Consider the following 15,389-nt stretch of genomic DNA (forward strand, 5'->3'; position numbering starts at 1 on the left):
AAAATGGACTTCAGTATGGTTGATGAGACATCAGAAGGCCTCAATTAGTCTATATGGGAAATTCAAGATTAAGGCCTCTTTGGCCTGAAATATGTTCAATAGGTCAAAATTGGACTATTGTATGGTTGATGAGACATCAGAAGGCCTTATTTAGTCTATATAGAATATTCAAGATCAAGGCCTATTTGGCCTGAAATCAGAGCCGGCTCTCCCTATAAGCGAACTAAGCGGCTGCTTAGGGCCCCGCCGCCACTAGGGGGCCCCCTAACTACAGATTTCACTCGCCAGCGTCGCCGCAGTTTATCACGCAAGACGTTCAATTCGCGTCATTCGCACCGCGTGAAAAGCGCCTTCCGTGCCGCGGGACCTCTAGACGCGCGTCAACGCGCCTTTCCATTGACTTAACATTGAAATCAAATCACTCGCGCCAGACACTCTATTTTCGTTTGGTGTGAACGCAGCATAACGTTAGCTGTCCGTCGATTATGCTGAATCAACATTGCTTGCGCTATGGTCCAGCCGTCGGCCCCAGCTCTGGGCTACAGAACGCGTAGAGACAGACCCACCTCCTTTGAATGTATTTTCTTTTTAACAGTTAACGTTACATGACCTACACTAGTTCTGGGAAAGAAAAAAACGAAAAATCTTTGTCTCAATAGACAAAGCTATGTTGAAAGCTATATAGACATTATTGTAATTTTTGTAATTTTTTATTACAATAAAAAAATAGTTTAAGAACATTCGAGAGAAAGAAAGTAATAGGAAGAGAAAGAGCAATCATTTGACAGTCAAAATCAAAATGAAGTTTAAAATAAAGCGGTTAAATACAAGCTTTTTCTTATGGTCTTAATTGAATAGGCAATTAAAGATTATTAATAAATATTAATCTATATAGCCTACTATTATGAAATATTTTATATATTGTTAAGCTAAATCGCCCAGACCATTTAAACCTAAAGAAAACACAGTGTCCTCTCTGAAACATTTTTGAATGATGATCGATACAAGACACCTGAAAGCAAAATGGATTTGTGGTAAATTTTAGTAAAGAACACTGTAAAATAAATCAGGTCCCCAATTGAAAATTTTCTAGTGAGCGATCACATCTAAATTTTTCAGTTGGCCAAATTGAATTAATGTGAATTGATGCATTTTAATTCAATTAAAATTCAAGAAATTAAATTTGGCCAACTGAAAATTTTAGATGTGATCGCTCACTAGAAAATTTTCAATTGGGCACCTGATTTTTTTTTTTACAGTGAATGTATTACTGTATGTAATCATAAAAGGTAAAAAATATCTCACTCCATGCTGTGAAGGTTTAAAATATGAACAGTAGCCTATGTAAGAGTTAATCAACCAATAATTAAATAATATAATTTAACATTGGATTTCTTTTAATTTACCCTTAACATAATTGTAAAAAACTAAATGTCCCTTTCTCAGGAGGAGCCATTCTTAAATATTTTGGTGGTCGTGGAGAAAAATTTCATGAGGCTGACAAAAGTAAATATTTCCCACTGCCTTTCTTTTGAATAGTTTTGTGCGCAACTTCAACATAGCTGATTTTCCTCTTGCCAATAAAAAATTTAGTTTTATAATCATAATTCACTATGTTGTCTAATTGTACTTTAATGTTAATTTAAAATTAATGTGTTTTATCTACTCTGCATACTGTATTTATTATTAATTATATTATAATCTCAACAGCTGGAGGAGGTGACTCTACTGCTGCTTCAGTAGAGCATTGCGAGCCGCATACCACTATGGCTAATGTTGTAAGTTAGCTATATATTGTTAATACTAAATTATTAATATTTATTTGTTTACAACAAATTGACCTTAAATTTGCAAATCTATAATCTTTACTTTTACTGTTTCAGTGAGTGTACTTTAATAAGCAGTAAAATAATTGTAGGCAATCATGTTAAAAGATATACAGATGAAATATGTAAGTGTTAGATTGTATACAGTTGCTGGTTTGCAGTGCAATACTCCATTATTCACTGCAAGGCAGGGCCCCAAAATTATCCTGGTTAGGGCCCCCAGATTTACAGAGCCGGCCCTGCCTGAAATATGTTCAATAGGTCAAAATTGGATATTGAATGGTTGATGCGACATCAGAAGGCCTCAATTAGTCTATATGGGAAATTCAAGATTAAAGCCTCTTTGGCCTGAAATATGTTCAACAGGTCAAAATTGGACTATTGTATGGTTGACGAGACATCAGAAGGCCTCAATTAGTCTATATAGGAAATTCAAGATCAAAGCCTCTTTGGCCTGAAATACGTTCAATAGGTCAGAATATGGACTACTGAATGCATGATGTAACTTCAGAAGCAGTCAATGAGTATGTATAGAAAGTTCAATATCAAGGCCTCTTTGGCCTGAAATATGTTCAATAGGTCAAAATTGGACTTCTGTATGGTTGATGAGACATCAGAAGGCCTCAATTAGTCTATATAGGAAATTCAAGATCAAGGCCTCTTTGGCCTGAAAGATGTTTAATAGGTCAAATATGGACTACAGTATGGTTGATGAGACATCAGAAGGCCTCAATTAGTCTATATAGGAAATTCAAGATCAAGGCCTCTTTGGCCTGAAAGATGTTTAATAGGTCAAATATGGACTACGGTCTAGCTGATATAACAGCCGAAGCAGTCTATGAGTATGTATAGAAAGTTCAAAATCGAGGTCTCATTGACCTGAAATATGTTCACTACGTCAAATATAAATGCAGGTCTCGCTGATGTAACATCAGACGGAGTCAATGATTATGCAGATGTTAAAATTGAGAACTCTTTGGCCTGAAAATAGTTCTGTATGTCAAAAATGGACTACTATATTGTTGACGAGACATCAGAAGGCCTTAATTAGTCTATATAGGAAATTCAAGATCAAAGCCTCTTTGGCCTGAAATACGTTCAATAGGTCAAAATATGAACTACTGTATTCACAATATAACATCAGCAGCAGTCAATGAGTAAGTATAGAAAGTTCAAGATCAAGGCCCTCTTTTGCCTGAAATATATTCAATAGGTCAAAATTGGACTTCTGCATGGTTGATGAGACATTAGAAGGCCTCAATTAGTCTATATGAGAAATTCAAGATTAAGGCCTCTTTGGCCTGAAATTTGTTCAATAGGTCAAAATTGGACTTCAGTATGGTTGATGAGACATCGGAAGGCGTCAATTAGTCTATATAGGAAATTCAAGATCAAGGCCTCTTTGGCCTGAAAGATGTTTAATAGGTCAAATATGGACTACTGTCTAGCTGATATAACAGCCGAAGCAGTCTGTGAGTATGTATAGAAAGTTCAAGATCGAGGTCTCATTGACCTGAAATATGTTCAGTACGTCAAATATGAATGCAGGTCTCGCTGATGTAACATCAGACGGAGTCAATGATTATGCAAATGTTAAAATTGAGAACTCTTTAGGCCTGAAAATAGTTCAGTATGTCAAAAATGGACTACTATATTGTTGACGAGACATCAGAAGGCCTTAATTAGTCTATATAGGAAATTCAAGATCAAAGCCTCTTTGGCCTGAAATATGTTCAATAGGTCAACATTTGACTATTGTATGGTTGATGAGACATCATAAGGCCTTATTTAGTCTATATAGGATATTCAAGATCAAGGCCTCTTTGGCCTGAAATATGTTCAATAGGTCAAAATTGGACTATTGTATGGTTGATGAGATATCTGAAGGTCTCAATTAGTCTATATAGGAAATTCAAGATTGAGAACTCTTTGGCCTGAAAATAGTTCAGTATGTTATATATAGACTACTATATTGTTGACGAGACATCAGAAGGCCTTAGTTAGTCTATATAGGAAATTCAAGATCAAAGCCTCTTTGGCCTGAAATATGTTCAATAGGTCAAATTTGGACTATTGTATGGTTGAAGAGACATCAGAAGGCCACAATTAGTCTATATAGGAAATTCAAGATCAAAGCCTCTTTGGCCTGAAATACGTTCAATAGGTCAAAATATGAACTACTGTATGAACGATGTAACATCAGAAGCAGTCAATGAGTATGTATAGAAAGTTCAAGATCGAGGCCTCTTTGGCCTGAAACATGTTCAATAGGTCAAAATTGGACTTCTGCATGGTTGACGAGACATCAGAAGGCCTCAATTAGTCTATATGGGAAATTCAAGATTAAGGCCTCTTTGGCATGAAATACGTTCAATAGGTCAAATATGGACTACTGTCTAGCTGATATAAAACAGCCGAAGCAGTCTATGAGTATGTATAGAAAGTTCAAAATTGAGGTCTCATTGACCTGAAATATGTTCAGTACGTCAAATATGAATGCAGGTCTCGCTGATGTAACATCAGACAGAGTCAATGATTATGCAAATGTTAAAATTGAGAACTCTTTGGCCTGAAAATAGTTCAGTATGTCAAAAATGGACTACAGTATGGTTGATGAGACATCAGAAGGCCTTATTTAGTCTATATGGGAAATTCAAGATTAAAGCCTCTTTGGCCTAAAATATGTTCAACAGGTCAAAATTGGACTATTATATGGTTGATGAGACATCAGAAGGCCTCAATTAGTCTATATAGGAAATTCAAGATCAAAGCCTCTTTGGCCTGAAATACGTTCAATAGGTCAGAATATGGACTACTGAATACATGATGTAACTTCAGGAAGCCTCAATTAGTCTATAAAGAAATATTCAAGATCAACGCCTCTTTGGCCTGAAATACGTTCAATAGGTCAAAATATGGACTACTGTATGAATGATGTAACATCAGAAGCAGTCTATGAGTATGTATAGAAAGTTCAAGATTAAGGCCTCTTTGGCCTGAAATACGTTCAATAGGTAAAAATATGGACTACTGTATGTATGATGTAACTTCAGAAGCAGTCAATGAGTATGTATAGAAAGTTCAAGATCAAGGACTCTTTGGCCTGAAATATGTTCAATAGGTCAAAATGGACTTCAGAATGGTTGATGAGACATCAGAAGGCCTCAATTAGTCTATATGGGAAATTCAAGATTAAGGCCTCTTTGGCCTGAAATATGTTCAATAGGTCAAAATTGGACTATTGTATGGTTGATGAGACATCTGAAGGCCTCAATTAGTCTATATGGGAAATTCAAGATTGAGAACTCTTTCGCCTGAAAAAAGTTAAGTATGTCAAATATGGACTACTATATTGTTGACGAGACATCAGAAGGCCTTAATTAGTATATATAGGAAATTCAAGATTAAGGCCTCTTTGGCCTGAAATTTGTTCAATAGGTCAAAATTGGACTACAGTATGATTGATGAGACATCAGAAGGCCTTAATTAGTCTATATAGGAAATTCAAGATCAAAGCCTCTTTGGCCTGAAATATGTTCAATAGGTCAAAATTGGACTATTGTATGGTTGAAGAGACATCAGAAGGCCTCAATTAGTCTACATAGGAAATTCAAGAGCAAAGCCTCTTTGGCCTGAAATACGTTCAATAGGTCAAAATATGAACTACTCTATGCACGATGTAACATCAGAAGCAGTCAATGAGTATGTATAGAAAGTTCAAGGTCAAGGCCTCTTTGGCCTTAAATATGTTCAATAGGTCAAAATTGGATTTCTGCATGGTTGATGAGACATCAGAAAGCCTCCATTAGTCTATATGGGGAATTCAAGGTTAAAGGGTTAGTTCACCCAAAAATGAAAATTCTGTCATTAATTACTCACCCTCATGTCGTTCGACACCCGTAAGACATTCGTTAATCTTCGGAACACAAATGAAGATATTATAGTTGAAAGCTGATGGCTGAGAAAGGCTTCAGAGAGGCGCCCATTGACATTCAGTTAATTTTCAAGACCCATCAAAGGCACTAAAAACGTCGTTACAAAGTCCATCTCACTACAGTAGCTCTAAAATAATTTTACTAAGCGACGACAATAGTTTTTGTGCAAAAAAAAAATTAAAATGACGACTTTATTCTACAAGTTCTTGACTTCCGTCTTCTCCTCGGACGTGAACTCACCAAGCACCAAGCACTCGCATGCGCGAGAATATGACGCATTTCCGACACATGACCAAGAACGAGTGGGTTTGTTTACAACCTGACACTGCATGAAAAGTGGGATTTTCGACCCCGTAAACGCTTGTATACTCCCGGAAATCTCCCTAATTTTCGGCAGTTTTCGACAATTTAGAGGCAGCGAACGTCGCGTTCGTCTGTGCCACAAATTGTCGTAAACGAACCATGACGTAGGTGGAGAGCCCCCCGCTGAGAGAGCCCGCGGAGGTGAGACGCCTCTAATTTGCATATGAATAGCAGCGAAACCAGAGAGTCAACGGCCAGACTTGAATTTACTCACTCACTATTGGCTGAAGCCACTACATTTAAAAAAGAAAAATCCCTCGTGATTGGTTGGCAGATCACTGCAAACCAATCATTATTGGTCCCCCTGGCTCATTATAAATGTAAACCCCAATAATAATAATAAATATATAATTTATGTTGTAATAATTTGTTTTATATTAATGTTATTGTGCTATGAAGTATTCATACCATCAAGGAATATATGGGAAAATTATACGGACCGTGCCGTTTATTCAAACAAGGGGCTTCATTTATAAGCATACAGCTGTTCATTCAAAGAAAGGGCTTAATTTATAAAACACAGCGGTTTACTCAAAGAAAGAGCTTTATTGTTAAACACACAACTATGTACAGTGCAGCAGTAATGTCTCGTAATGTAATGTAAAGTTCGTCGAGCTCCAGGCTGCGAGAGCGCGGTGGCCGCACATTCCATCCAGACACCCCGTCAACAAAGCCGTCTTCCTCGTCAGATATGAGTTCAATGGTCGCGGACTTCCAAACGTCCACCTCATCCAGCACTCTCGCTTCCAGCAACTGTAATACAATCCATAAAGACAATAAGCAACCTGAAAAATACTCACATTGACAAAAAACGGATCTAATATAATAAATCTTACCCTTTTTCTTCTTGATCGACTCCGAGCTAAACTTCGCAGTTTCCGCCTGCGATGTAAGTTCAGGTTGTTTGTATCTGAAGCTCCGGCGTGTCGATTCATAATGCGTCTTACAGGCAGCTGGAAAACAATTACATGAGACTGGTATTAATAAAAACAGTCACGGTAAAATTAAACAAGGAATGAGAAAAACAGAAGTTATACTTAAGTTACACACAATGTCGTCTTTATCAGCGGTTAAATCTGGACTCGCGGAAATCGCTCCAAGCAGATAAGAGGTCACGCCTTCGTTATGAGGCGAGGATAGTCTGTGTAAACAAAATGTGCAGTTTTAAGCTCGGATCTATTAACGCATCCATTTCCTTATACAGCTGAATAAAGCATATTCTTTAAATCGTAACGTTACATTACCCATGCTCTGGTTCATAGCGCCTGCAGTTTGCCTCAGAGTTGTGAAGACGAAGACAGCCTCCTGAAAATGAGTCCAAAAAGTTTGTCGCGTCCATGCAGAGATTGAGTTGAAGACGGTGTCCTGTCATTGTTGATTGCGAAAAAGGAAAGCAGCAAAAAACATAGGAAATGTAAAAAAACAAAAAAGCTTAAAGCTCGTCTTCTACGCGTCATGGCCATGACCTCGACCTCGCACGTCATTGGACTAGGGCTTTAATATGGAACGCGCCCGGGGACAAATCTCTTTATACGAAACGTGTGACTTAAGACCGTTTCAACACGCCCTGTTTTCCGCGTCAACGCAGCAATTTTTTACGTGTTTCTTTTGTATGTGTAGACACGCACATTCTGGTCGTGTAACAGGCATACACACACAGTCGACGCACAGTTTTAACATGTTAAGAAGACACATTTGAACGTGTTTCTTAACGCGCACATTCTGTACATGTCGAAGTGTAATTTTTTTTTTTAAAGCAGACTTACCTTTAGATGTAGCCTAGGCTACATACATATTAATATAAGATATTAAATAATTGCTTAACTGACTACTGTGCTAGAGTAAAGTAGCCTAATGTTGCAATGTATATTAAGTAAATGCTTAATATTATACAATTATTATAATTTATCTATATGGGTTATTGTTGGTAATTTCTAAAAGTATAGGCTAATTTACACAGCACATATTTATAACTGAAAACACACACACACACACAACTTTATTCACTTTCACATAATAATGTTTTTGTAATTTGGTGTTTAGTTTGTTGTATAGTTTGTTTATACTGTTCTGTCTCTGTTTTGTTTCCAGGAACATCTGATGAGTGCTATAATAAAATGACTTCATTATATTTAAAATATGTTTTGATATTCATTTTATTTATATTATTAATATTTTATTTACCCATAAACGTGTCTTTAGGAAGCCATTTAGGAAGTTATAGAGACAAGAATGACTTTTGCCATTTAAATGCCACATTAATTTACTGAGGACCAATTCAGCCAATGATCATGTGTGAAAACACTTATACATAAATTGATCACTTAGAAATCAAAACTAAGGTTTGAGAAAGAAAGAATATGCATACAACAAAATATATTTTTTCATAGCAGCTTCAGTAACAAGTTCAAAACAAATTCTGCTGTAAACCGGCTCTAACAAGCCAATATAATGTCAATATTCAGCTCAAGTGACTTCAGTGTTGATTCAGTTCAGTTGATTTCAGTTCAACTGTAAATTCTTCAGTTGTGCATATTTGTGTGTAGTTAGATATATGCAAAAACAACATTTTTGGAAGAGTTAAAATAGTTTTGCACAAAGTTTTGCTTTTGCAAGAGATGTCTGATTTTTTGTGTGTTTTGTGTGTAGAGTTACAAGAAAATGGAGCCATATTTTCAGAAATTGTGTGTAAGCAATTAGATAAAACTGTAAATGAATCCAGTTTATTTTAGTTCAGGACTCATAGTCCAGGTGTTAGTAATCTGTGCTTAATCTTTGTTCCAGGCAACAATTTTTTAACTCACGATTAACTAGATTAAGGCCTACTCTTGGCATAATTTAAACCCTGTCCAGGAAACCACCTCTTGAAAATCTGCATTGATAATTCATAAAATGTGGTGTGAGCTCAATTTAAATGACAATTACAGAAAAACACAATCTGACTTAACTATAAACACACAAACTTGTACTTTTCACATTTATGATTAATAGCCATTTAAAAAAATCATTCACAGTGCAGGGTGGAAAAATTTATTTTGGTATGTAAACTGTATGCTTCCCTTGATTTATTTGTGTGCTTTGGTTCATTGTCTTGCTGTCTTCACTGCTGTCCTGTATTATTATTATTTTTTTACATAACATTGGTTATTGCTAATTACATATAGAGTAATTAATCTACACTGTGAGCCCGGACAAGTTGAATCTACTTAAAAAATTGGAGCAAACTGGTTGCCCTAAAAATGTAGTAATGTGAACTAAAACGAGTACATTTAACTGAACTTAAACTTTAAACTTGTTTTAGTCAAAAAAATTCAGAACCTAGATAAAACTCCCCCTGCTGCTACTCTGATTTGCATTTGTGTAGCTCACAGCATCTTCATTTACATGATAAAGCCTCCCCTAGAATTAAGGGGAGGGGGGGTCATGGGGGGACAACTGCCAAGCAAGGCCCACGTCAATTTACGACAATTTACGGCAGTTTTCGGTGTTGCCTGCAAATTGCCGTGCACAGTCGTAAACCTGAAGTTTCACGGCAATCTACAGTGTCACATACTGACGAAAATCCCACTTTTCATACAGTGTGAGGAAGACGCGCCGTATTTAAGCTGTTGAATTCTACACTGATCGTGCTTTACATCAAACATCATTCGTAAAGATGTCAGCAGATTTCTACGAAGAGGAGGACTTGCATTTTTTTGTTCAGCCGTACTTATTCGAACCTGAATTTACAGATAGTGAATTACATGAAATGGAAGCGGCTGCAACACAACCACAGCCACAAGCAACTGCAAAACCTAGAGTAATGGACAAGTGGTGGTGTAAATGTGGTCAATGCCAAGCCATGCCTACTGAACAGGAGAGTGTGTGCTGTGTCGATTGGGACATTGTTATGCCACAGCTTGAGACATTGGACAATTCTGTAAATTCAGCAGATGAGACAACACATCGTTGCCTTACAGAGGATCCTGGCTTTCCGCCACTGCTAAGCCGCAGTGTTTTGGAAGTTTTTTTCCATTTACCCAAAGTTAACTGGAAGCGACGTCCAAAGCCAGAAGGTCCGGGTGGAACACTATCTGTTGAGTAAGTAACGTTTGGCATTTTTTTATTTTAATGAGCTATTGCATATGCTGGCTAGCTATTTACCATGAATTTGTTTTTTGTTTATAGGCAATTCAGACTCGTTGCGTACCGGGTTGTACTGGAGTGGATACTCAAGGGTGAAAAACTGGGAAGACACAACAGACAAAGTCTACCGTCTTGCGTTGTTCGAGCCATACGGGCAAGATACCCATCGGCATCAGGAACCTACGTGGGTTTCAAGGAAGCTGAAGAAGCATTCGGACTAATTTAAAAAAGAGAACTGCACAACAATATACATTTTCAACATCGTTTATTTATTATTATTAGTAGTAATGTGTTTGTTTTAGTTATGTTATAATAAAAATAAACAAATAAACCAAAAAAGGCTTTTGTACATTTGTTGCAGTATACCAAACAGGTTATGTCTATGCTGCTAGGACAATTTTGCTCAGATTATGGCTTTACCATCACTATAATAGATCAAATAGTTTTTCCTCAAATTTTTACATATACATGCAGGTGCAGATGGCATTTCACTAAAAGAAAAATATAACAACACAAGAAAGAAAAAAAAATCACAATAACTATTACTGTATGATTGTCATTCATTTATTTTTGAAACCTCGACACATGTTTGCAACAGCTGCTTCCTTGTCTGGTTTGGTTTTTTTTGCAATATTGCAAGGCATTTCTGGAAAAGAAATTTGAGAAGTTGGGTCCTTGAACACTACAGTGGGGTCACTGCGCCGCTGCAATACTTTATGAACTAGTTCATCCCTGAAATTTTGTGTAGTGGGTTCATAGATTTTCCTTGCCAGCCACTCTTTTGTTTGCTTGGGATAGACGACGTTGTATCGTGGAACACCTATAAAAGCATAATAAATATTCAGAGGGCAATAATTATTTATGCGTTCGTGCACTGTGCATTCTGTGGTAGAATCAGCACTTTTATGTAGCTGACAACTTACCAGAGGTGGTTGTGGCCTGTTGACGGTGTACATTTTCATTGTGGTCTAGGACAGCAAGCTGAGTACGAGCTGTCATCGAGGAGTAATGAAAGTGTAGGTTCTTCCGAAAGTATTTCAAAAGAACCGAATGGTACACCTCAAGACTGCCTGAAAAAAGAAATGGATACATTTTATAAAGTGAAGCTTTCCATGTGAACTCAAATATATTATTGTAGTAGTAACTTGCCTGTATGCTTGAATAACGCCATTTGCCTCAGGTCCTTCATGAGATTTACATGCAAAACCAAAGAAGACAGTGTCCGAAACGCTGGAGAGTCCTTTCGTATGCAACGTTTTCTTCTCTGCTGGTCAGGAGTGAGGTCATCATGGGCACACTGATGTTGTTGTCCATCTTCTTCCCAACTGTGTACTCCACAAATGTGATGGAGAAGTGATTTCCACTTCTCTGTCAATACCTGTGTAATACAAATTACAATGTAAATTTTGAAAAGGTGTTGTCGATATCAGATGTACTTTAGAAGATATTTCATAACATACATTGGGTTCGCCGCTGCAGGATGCACATGCATACCACAAATGGTTGCATATACTTTTAATCCATGGTTGAAGGTCATTGTTCTCTTTTTTTTTGGAAACTGACAGCAATTTTTTGAAGAACCCTTAGAAATGAAATGTATGTATTACACACTATGAGGTTTTGAGGCATAATAATCAGCATAATGCATGCAAATGAAAGTCATAATACATTTATATCAACATCTTTACACATAGCAACAAATTTGTGCAGCTATAGAAATTAAATAAATAAGTAAATATATGCATACACACACACATAAACAAGTATAACAAGTTTTAGTAATGCAAGATGTACATACCCTTCACTACATGACAGATATCGAACTCATGGTGAATTTGTGGATAATCAACCCTCATCAACTTTCGTATAGACGGAGATCGGTCCGTAGTCACGACTTTTATGTCAATTCCCTTTTCCAAAATACAGTTTAGGCCTCTCCTAAAGCCTATGGGCTCCATTGCAACAGAACTTGATGCTTCTGTAACCTTTATTTAAATGTTTATATATATATATATATATATATATATATATATATATATATATATATATATATATATATATATATATATATATATATATATATATATATATATATTTTTTTTTTTTTTTTTTTTTTTTTTTTTTTAAATGACATCTTCAATTGTGTTTCCAGATTATGACTGATTATCTTATGGTCATATTAAAAAATAACAACAACAATATAAATTCAAGCATTCTAAGTTAAAAAAAAAATTCTAAAATGTTAAACCACCATGTCCATAAAATGTTGAAAAAATCAACATGTACACCAGCGTTACTCAAAGTGTGGGGCGCGCGCGGAATAGAGACGCGACAGGTGGGGCGCGACAAACGGGAGGAAATGTGGTCATTTTTGAGCCCATCTTTATTACCCTTTTGAGCGGTCCCACATGTGGGATTTTTATTTCGGTGCACCTGAGATGAGATGTGCTGCGCTGGTGGAAACAACATGAGACCATGACACCGCAACTGTCAAGATGATTCGCTCAGTGTTTAGAGTGGCGCGGGGCTGGCGCTATGCAACGCATCGCCACAAATGAGTAAAGCAAGCCAACACGCAAACGGCCGCAAGTGAAACAGAAAATAGGCTACGTCTTAGATGCTCAAAAACACAATCATCTTCATTAAAACGAATGAGACTAAATGCTCTTCCCAGTGCTCAGGTCGCTCTCTCATTTTGCGGTCTTTGATCTTGAAATGAGCTGATATAATGCAGCTCATCTGTTGCTTTCGTTGCCGTGAACTCCGTTAAATGTGCATCAGACCGTGAATTGAAGATCGGATTTATAATAGTTTTGTAGATAGGTGTAAGGATAGGACAAACAGCATGTGTTTTGTGTGTGTGTGTGTGTGTATGTTTTTTATTTTTTTCTCGATCAGCCCGTTTTGTTTGTGAGCGCCGTTGCGAGCAGCCTGCCTCAGCTTGTAAAAAAATACCTTTTTTAGGCTAAATGTTTAAATTAACATTGTGATGCTTGAAATGTTTTATATCTATGGATTTTATTATAAGCAAGAGACAAGTCCAGTGTTGATTTGAGAGGCTAAATTAATCAAACGTGGTTAACTAACTGTCGGCTGCTGGCCGCTTGGTCGTTACTTAAAATAAAAAAAAGATTTAACAAACAAATAAATGCTTCAAACATTTTTCTAAATTAACTTAATAAAGAAACGAAACGAAATATAACTACTTTGACATTAAAAACAAAACCGAACTATTTTAATGGCTGCAACAATGTGTAGGCCTAATAGGGAGGATAAAAAATAGAAGAAAAAAAAAACACGGGCTTCAGTCGGACTCAGGCTGAAAATTTTGATAAGCTGTCGGACACGGGCCGGGCTAGGGCCTCAGTGCTTGATAATAAAAGCACTCGCTCAGTGCTTGATAATAATAATAATAAAAAAACCTACTTTAGCTTTTCTTCTAAAGCAAAATGTAGCCTATTTACGATTATCACTAAAGCTTTGAAGCAATCCGTGTTGTAAAATGCGCTAAATAAATGAAGGTGACTTAACATATCATGCATAATGTTTATTTTAGGTTTCAAACATTTAAATACACATAAGTAGGCCTACTAGTAAAACAATACATTTAGAGTTTGTAAAATAGGCCTACACACTGGTGTCACTAGACGCAGCAATAACAATCCATTCAAAAATAATTTGCCTACGTTTTATTCATATCAGATACACGTATAGGTAACTAAAAAGTTTACTATATTCTTCTCCCAGTTCACCGGTCACTTACTTGCATGTATTTCGGGAGAAACTGATAAATTCACGCGAATCCGACTGACAGGACTCTCTGAACTGCGATGCAAACAAACATAGGCACCCATCTCACGTTATAGATCAAAATCAAGATAATTTATGAAGGTTTTTAAATGGCAAAACACACTCACTTGCACATATTTGAGAATTCGATTATTAGATTTTATGACATGGTAAGCAAGTTTGTCAAGTTCGTCTGATATATCGGCTGATATATATATATATATATATATATATATATATATATATATATATATATATATATATATATATATATATATATATAAACACAACGCATATAGATTTCCCTTACATTAGTTATTTGTAGTTATTCATGATCCCTCAGCCTCTCTAAAATAATGTGATAAAACAAACAAGTTTATTTTTAAACTGCATTATGGTCAAAAGAGAACAGAGGAACATAAAAATATATTAAAGTTCTGATAAATAAAATGTATTAAAACTATGAAACACCAACACTCATAATGTGGTTGAGCGGTGTTTCATCCATTTTTATAATTTTGTCAAATATTAATTTATCGGCCATCATAAATACTGATACTGATAGTTTGGAAAAAATTTGTTGGGGCGATTGGGGACAGGTGGGGCTCGGAACCCTTCCCTACCTCCAGAGTGGGGAATGGCAGAAAAAGTTTGAGAAACACTGATGTACACTGACCTGCACCAACTCGAAGTCGACTACCTGACTGGTGGAATCATCCATTAAACTGTATGTACAGTATTTTGCTGAAAATCCCGGGCTGCAAAAATGATCAGATGAAAATTAAATAATCTTACCACAGCTCAAAATGTTTTCAAAAGTATGTTTTAATAATACATGCATTTCACATTTACACTTACCTGTCAGATCTCCCATCCCCTGACAAATGCACTCCTTTTTGCATAATGTTCTGCATCCGCAAGCCTTCCAGAATTTGCTCTTGTTTTTCCTTGTACACAATATCTACTACAGGGATTAAATAAGAGGACTGTATAGCGTAGAAGGAAGTTTTCTTTGGGATTTGGAGGTTGAGCAAGGCAGCCCAATCATCAATGTCTGTGTATGTTGCCCCGGTGAACAGAGTACACGCAGCCACAAGAAGGTTGTTAATTGGCATTCCTCTGATTTCATCACACAAGTTCCATTTTCCTTGGTGACCGTTTGAACATTCCCAGTTAACTTGCATGAGGCTACCACAAGTATTTTTTTTGTCTCGATGACTGATGCTCCACAATGATTACATCGGCAGAACAGCTCCATCAAACTGGACTCATTGACCATCCATTTCCTTTCTTTGTATTTACCATTGTCTTCCTCTTCCTCTGTAGTTGGGGTTGATGTTGAGGTAGAACT

The sequence above is a fragment of the Gobio gobio genome, assembly GCF_949357685.1.
Source record: "Gobio gobio genome assembly, chromosome: 10".
Lineage (NCBI taxonomy): Eukaryota > Metazoa > Chordata > Actinopteri > Cypriniformes > Gobionidae > Gobio > Gobio gobio.